Source organism: Pseudophryne corroboree, chromosome 1 (assembly GCF_028390025.1).
Source record: "Pseudophryne corroboree isolate aPseCor3 chromosome 1, aPseCor3.hap2, whole genome shotgun sequence".
NCBI classification, from domain to species: Eukaryota; Metazoa; Chordata; class Amphibia; order Anura; family Myobatrachidae; genus Pseudophryne; species Pseudophryne corroboree.
Window position 1 is genome coordinate 1214566218 of NC_086444.1, and position 7625 is coordinate 1214573842.

At 42.5% G+C, this 7625-nt stretch overlaps 1 pseudogene; it reads left to right on the forward strand.

Moving 5' to 3' along the window:
* Positions 1–316: 316 nt before the first annotated feature.
* LOC134949322 (5S ribosomal RNA) lies at positions 317–436 on the forward strand (annotated as a pseudogene).
* Positions 437–7625: the final 7189 nt, after the last annotated feature.

Genomic DNA, 7625 nt, shown 5'->3' on the forward strand with positions numbered 1-7625 from the left:
GTGCAGGGCATGGCAACCCAAAAAATAAGCATAAGCCAGACAGCCCAGGGCAGCGTACCAGTGAAAAAACTATAATATTAATAGATTAGTGTTTAAGTAGCTGAAGCTATAGAGAAAGTGATACAAATAACAGATGTAATTAAAATATGAAAAAGTGTTGAAGAAATTAGTATGTGATAAGTGTTAATGTAAGGGTATGCCCCACTAAAGCAATCCAGGTCTGACAATCCAGGAGCACCAAATCCCCCACCTCCACAATCCCAATCTGGGTCTAGGTTTAACCAATAGGTGTTGCACTGTAACATGGACAATCTAATTTTGCGGCCATACTCCATTGAATAAATCCATTCCCTTCCGAACTTGGAAGCCAAGCAGTGGAAGGCCGGGTTAGCACCTGGATAGGGTACTACGTGGGAACACCGTGGTGCTGCAATACAATCTTGTCTGCCCAGGACACATATCAAACCTAAAGGGTATACTAAGAGGATTGGATGATTTCATAAAAATATGACTGAAACAATGATTTAATTCCCTGCAAATACATTTCCCATTGGGATATATGCAGGCTGAATGATGGTTAATTTCATAAATTTAATTTATTTAATTAAAAATATTTATTGTTGACTATAATCGGTAAGATGTGCTAACTGCATAAAATTGTCTAATAACAAAATCTGGTTCAATATCCTACAAAAAATGAGAAATCACGTCTGCGCTCATCAAATAATGTAACAATATAAAGTACACAGTCTTTGATAGACACTCAGTTCTTTTTCTTAGTTCTTTTTCATGTAGATGTGCACGTTGACTTGGCGCGTACTGTACTCACGAATATATCTCTCCTATAAAGGTATCTTTAAGAGCTTCCGTCCAGTCTTTTTATCCTATTTCTCCAAATGGGACCCTCCGTGAAGTCGTATCCTCAGGGGTAAGAAGGGAGAGACAACTGATAGTGCAGTACGTTCGTAAAAAGGTGTATAGCCTCTATTTCCTTTTTTCTAAATGAGGGGGTGCATACTTTTATGTAAATGTACAGGAAGAGAAGTATCCTTAACTTCCAAAGATAATTCAAGGGGTTATGCTACAAATAAACCAGAGATGGAAATGATGGGCGTACCCAACTCACACAGAATGGTGTATGGACCTGTACGTAAAGGTATCTTTAAAGTGGTCCCTGATACAGAGGATTGGGGTGAGGATAACTTGGTGCGTACTGTACTCACGTTGAACCGTGATGTGCCTCTCGTAAAAAAGGTATCTTTAGTATCTCTTCTCTGCGTTTCCGCCTGTTCCTCCAAACGGAACGCTTGAATGGTTCTTATCCTCGGAAGTAGAAACAGAAAAAAATACGGCTGATAGTGTAGTAGGTACTTCGTGATAAATGTCCTTAGCTTCTAAAGGTGATTAAGGGGATTAAACTGCACGTGAACGAATGAGGAAAAAAAAATGGTGGGCATACCCAGCTCACACAAAAGGGTGCGTGGATCTATATTAAGGTTATGTTTTGAAGTGGCCTTAATCCAGAAAGATAAGAGTGGGGATAACTTGGTGCGTTCCGTACTCACGTTACAACGTGATGTACTTCTCATATAAAGGTATCTTTAGCGTCCCTTCTCCGTATCTTAATCGTGATACTCTCATACAGGGCCACTCTCACACAAATAGAACAGATGGGAAGAATAATGGGCGTACCCAACTCACACTGAATGGTGCGAAAACTTGTACATAAAGGTATCTGTGGAATAGTCCTCGCGACTCTTGGTCCAAAACTCCCCTCCTCTCACGTATAGCGTGTGGGGAAAACAAAACCAAGTGCCACAAGAAGTGAGGAGGCGAAGTGGTAATACACGTACAAAAAGAATTTATTACTAAAACAACATAAAAATAGCTGCCAAAGGACCCCAGATAGGAATGGGGGGTATACACAGATGAGTGCAAGATGTTAAAGTCTGGATTACTCTCACCTTTTTAAATACCGTCCCAATCAGTCCTTAATGGTCCTGGCCCTCACACCAACTCGTTTCGACAAAGAAAGTCTTTTTCAAGGTGTAAAGTGAGGGCACAAGTACCACTATTTATACCCCCCTGAAGGAAGTCATGTGATGGGGGTGTGGTTACAGATACACAGAGTAATACTAAAATGATATAAAAAGTACATAATGCCTTATGCATGGCCTGGTTTGTCAATAGGTAAGGCTGAATTATAACCATTTGGGATGAAATATAAACAATAAACACCTTTTTAGGTTTAAACAACATTTTGCAGATGCCCAGCGCACTTCCGGTATTTGGAACGCACGTATTTCCGGAAGTGACGCGCATGTATAGTGGTAACAGTGATGATGAACTGTCCTAAATGGAGGAATGAGGTAATGAGAGCATTTACAATCCCTAAGGTAGCGGGTGAGAACGTTAATGTAATGAACATAAGAGATCCTCCGCCCCGCTGTTCGAGCGGTGGAACGCATGTCCCGGAAGTAATGGTCATGCGTTCCACAGGCGGAGGGGGGCGTCCATGTCCGGTGTGTAGAGCGCACAGTCCACAGGAAGCGACTGATTTATTTGATTTGATTTGATTTATGCAGTGGTTGAAGTGGAAATTTAGAAGGGGGTTATGGAAATATCAGGGGTCTTTATTAGGCAGACCCAAGGCCTGAACCCTATTAATATTTCCATATCCCCACTTCAAAATAATGACATAATGACCTACTGTAGGACTAATGCTCAGGGTCACTTAACAGGCAGACAGGTTCTCTACCTGCCTAACATGCACCATAAGCCTAAGGCCTGACTGTGCACAATGGCCTAGTGTCCTGGTGGTCTATTGAGGATTAAATGAGTTGAGGTGCACCAAGCTGCCTGTCATGGCGCTAGGAGAGGCTGCAGTGGGGAGCATTATTTAGCTCATTTCCTTTCCACTACAGCATCAGTCTCTAGTCCTCAGCTTTTTGCTTTGGGCGATGTCCCATCCTGGCCAGCGGTGCCTCCTCTTCTTTTTTCTTTTGTTCGGTAGGTCTTCTTTGCTCCCTCTCAGTGGTTTGACTCTTTTCTTCTGTTCCTATGCCTTATTTTGAATTTTGCATTCCAAATGTGTCTCGCCTACTATCTGCTAATTAGGCAGTCTCCGACTGGCCACCGGTTCACAAGCCATGAGCGTATAGCAGACCCACTGTCCCAGCACCAGCCAACAATGTGAATTGGTGGCATGAAATAACGTTTCATAATGACACCAGTCGAGCACTGCATTTTTATTAATATAATTGCCAACTTTTCTGGGACTGATACGGACATGGCAGATGTGTCTTTTTGAGTCTTTGCTGCACATAGCAGCATTTCCTAGAACTGCATCACAGCATGCTGCACTAGATCATGCCCGCTGACTCCTCATTAACAGTGAATGTATAGCAGGTGTGTGCACATCGTGGCAAAAATGCATAAGGACACATCTGTATTTCTTAATTTGCGCTATGTAGAAAGATAGAGAAAAAATTATGTGAACAAAAATGATAGTAATATTAAATTTCATGTAAAAAAAATTCAAAATTAAATTCTCATTTTAGTCCACAAATCATCCATATTCATATGTATATTAACTTGACTGAGGGCCTTCATCACATATGTGCGCACATGCATTTACAGCTGCAAATCTGTACACAGAAGCATTACAAAAATATACAAATGTCACAGTTGTTTGGACTTGTGTTGAGATACTAATCGGCGGCTTTGCAAATCCCAAAGGCTGCCTACATACAGTATGACAGATTCATGTTTGTGAGTAGAGCAAAAGAGCGCAGAAATGGGCAAAACCATGATGCACTGCAGGTGGGGCAGATGTATCATGTAACCACTAAGGACACTTACCAGTGGATATCCATTCACATTCAACAATTGTGCCATGGGAATGGTGGTGAAAGAATTGAGATCTCCAATAAAACCAATTACTTTACCATGGGTCCTGCAAGAATAATTAGGAGTTTTCCTCTTTTTTCCAGATAGTATTTGTAAAACATGATTTATAGCTTTACTTTCCCATGAACAAGAATCATACAACTTATATCCCACAGTAATATTGGGCAGAATATCTGGGTTCCTGTTAATCTCATTAATTGCAAAGATAAAAGCCCAGACATGTCTGTATTCTCTATGACTTATACTGTTTGAACCAAAAAAGAAAAAAACAATTTTTGGTACAATTGTAATCATGATGTTTTATACATTTTTTTACTTACTTTCAGATGGTTAAATAAAAAGTATGATAAGAAAAGGGTACATTTTTGATCCAATTTGGTTAGTACTGGTTTAGCACTTTTTTCCCCCAGAGGCACGCTGTGTAACGGGACACAGGTCTTTGACATGGATGATGTTTGGACATCTCTACTGTTGCTACCACGGCTACCATAAGAAATTGTAGGGCCCGGGGCTGTCAAATAGGACCCCCCTCCCCCTCTCCCATAGGGGAGAAAGAGGAGTAGGGTGAAAAGGGAGTGTGTGTGTGTGTGTGTGTGTGTGTGTGTGTGTGTGTGTGTGTGTGTGTGTGTGTGAGAGAGAGAGAAAGAGATAGGAGTAGGAGGAAATGAGAGTGTGTGTTCATTTGAGAAGGAGACAGAGCAAATGAATTTATGAAAGAAAGTGGGAATGAGAGACAGTGCAGGTGTGAGAGAAGGAATGGGGGGGAGAGAGAGAGAGAGAGAGAGAGAGAGAGAGAGAGAGAGAGAGAGAGAGAGAATAGAAAGAAAGAGAGACAAGGAATGGGAGAGAGTGAGAGAGAAGCATAGGAGAGAATGGAAGTGTGTGTGTGTGTGTGTGTGTGTGTGTGTGTGTGTGTGTGTGTGTGTGTGTGTGTGTGTAAGAGAGATAGAGAAATAGAGAGAGGGAATGGGGGAGAGTGAGAGATATGGAATGGGAGAGAGAGATATATAAAGATAGTAGGAATGGGAGAAAAAGAGAAAGAATGGAAAAGAAAGAGAGAATAGGAATGTGATAGAGTAAGAGAAATAGAGAGAGATGGATAGGAGAAAATAGGATTGAGTGAGGGGGAATAGAGGAAGGGAAAGAGCACCCTGACCCAGCCCTGACTAGAATCCAGTAGATAACTCTTCACCTTGGTGGGGGGCTGAGAGGATGGCCCTGGCTGCACTGTTTTATTTTTGCTCCAATCATACTCTTTGGATCCGTGCCTCTTGATGGGTCCTTCTCTCCTCATAGACAGCTCACCACATCCCTGCAGCCCTCCTCTTCTCCCATTCAGACAGAGCAGTTGGTCGCACTGAGAGCTGCTGTAGGCTTTGCTTAGTCTAGTCTGGCCCCAAACAGCAGGGACATATAGTTTTTAGTTTAGCAGTTGCTAGCTGCATACAACATAGGGGGTAATTCCAAGTTGATCGCAGCAGGATTTTTGATAGCAATTGGGCAAAACCATGTGCACTGCAGGGGAGGCAGATATAACGTGTAGAGAGAGTAAGATTTGGGTGGGTTATTTTGTTTCTGTGCAGGGTAAATACTGGCTGCTTTATTTTTACACTGCAAATTAGATTGCAGATTGAACACACCACACCCAAATCTAACTCTCTCTGCACATGTTAAATCTGCCTCCCCTGCAGTGCACATGGTTTTGCCCAATTGCTAACAAAAATCCTGTTGCGATCAACTTGGAATTACCCCCATAGCCCAGATTGTAAGTGCATAACCACTACCTCCAGAGTCTGGTAAGACAGAGGGCTACTGTATTCCATACTTTTTGTTGTAGTACCAGAGCCGGGCCCCTTCTCTGTAAGGGCCCGAGGCTCTGGGTCTGAAAGTACCACCCTGATGGCGGGCCTGGTTGCTACTCTTATCTAACAGATCACAACCTCTGAAAAGGATAGATGCTACCTATTGCATAATGGTCCACCAGATTGCTAGGTTCGTAATGGGTTGTATGATATGATCACCCTGCAATGTTGGCCAAGTGTCAGGAGGGTGTGAGAGTAGAAAAAGACAAATTATGTGATGTTATGTGTACTGTACAGAGAGGATGTAATTAGATAGGGAAGCACTGAAGGTTATGTGGGTGGGTCTGGAATTTGATAGGCTTGTCTGAAGAGGTGAGTTTTCAGGGAACGTTTAAAGGTTTGGAGACTAGAGGCGAGTCTTATTGTGTGTGGGAGGGCATTCCACAGAGTGGGTGAAGCCCGGATAAAGTCCTGTAATTTTGAATGTGAACAAGTAATGCGTGTGGATGAGAGATGTAGATCTCGGGTAGGGAGATATTTTGAGATGAGTGAAGAGATGTATGTTGGTGCAGTTTGGTTAATAGACTTGTATGTCTGAAACTGAGCCCTGAAAGGGTAAATAGTAAAAAGAAGGTATAATAAGTACAGGTTAGAACAGAAATATCACTCCAAATAGGGTTGAAATTAACAGAACGGTGGTAATTTATAAACCACACTAAGGGGGTCATTCAGATTTGATTGCTAGACAGCGATTTTTGCAGTCCTGCGATCAGATATTTGCCGCCTACAGGGGCAGTGGGTTTTCGCTGTGCACGTGTTCAATCGCACGTGTAGCAGAGCTGTACAAACTGTTTTTGTGCAGTCTCTGCGCAGCCCAGGACTTACTCACCCACTGCGATCACATCAGGCTGATCGGGACCGGATTTGAAATCAGACACCCTCCCTAAAAACGCCTCTTCCTGTCAATCTCCTTGCCAACACCAGTGCAAATAGATCTTTCGCACAATCCCCATTGCAGCCTGCGAATTGTAGTGCATACGCATGCGCAGTTCGGATCTGATCACCCACTGGGCAAAAACAGCAGCGATCAATGACCCCCTAAATTTTCATACTGTAAAATAAGTATTAGTGAAAAATGTTCTTTTGGTTTTAATTTAAACAGTCCTGGAACAGAACTGCACATGTAGCCTTTCCCTGGATAGGACTAGTGAGGAGTCTCTGTGGATGTATTGGAGGTTCCTAATCGTACAGTGGAAACAGCTGTTACTGGATATTACAGCAGGAGAGAGAGACAGCTGTGTTTTGTTGGATTTACCTGCAGAAAAGTGAGTACTCACATGTTTGGAGTACCTCCTACTGTAGTTTTGGTTGTATCAGGGGCAGGATTCAGTGCTCCCTGGGGTTCCGATATGGTCGCAGAGCAATTGCGGCTCTTTTGGTTTCCTAATTAAAGGGAAATAGTCTGCGGCTTTTTCTGGTCTGTGCGGCTTTGATTCCTCATTTTGTGGGTACAGTATATGTGCAGCTGGGAATAGCTGTACCTGAAAAATCTGTACTCAGACCTTCTCACATGCGCTCCCAATATTGGGGCTCAGCAGGCAGCAGCCAGTGGAATTTCTGTATCTACCTCTTGCTGTGTCTTATCAGACTATTATTTTAGAAGACGCATTTCACATGAGAACTTGTGCCACAGTTTCTTACAAAAATGCAAATATGCAAAGAAATAAAAAATGCATTAGTAAATAAAAAGATGCCCCCTCCCACCCTCTATCCTCTACTTTATTAATCATGTGAAGCAAATCCACTGCCCAGAAAGTGGCAGTAGGGTTAAGTACACTATGAATATTTACTAAATTTGAGCGCCTTTATTTAATCTACATGCTCCACACAGGGACTATTAGTGTGACAGAGGAA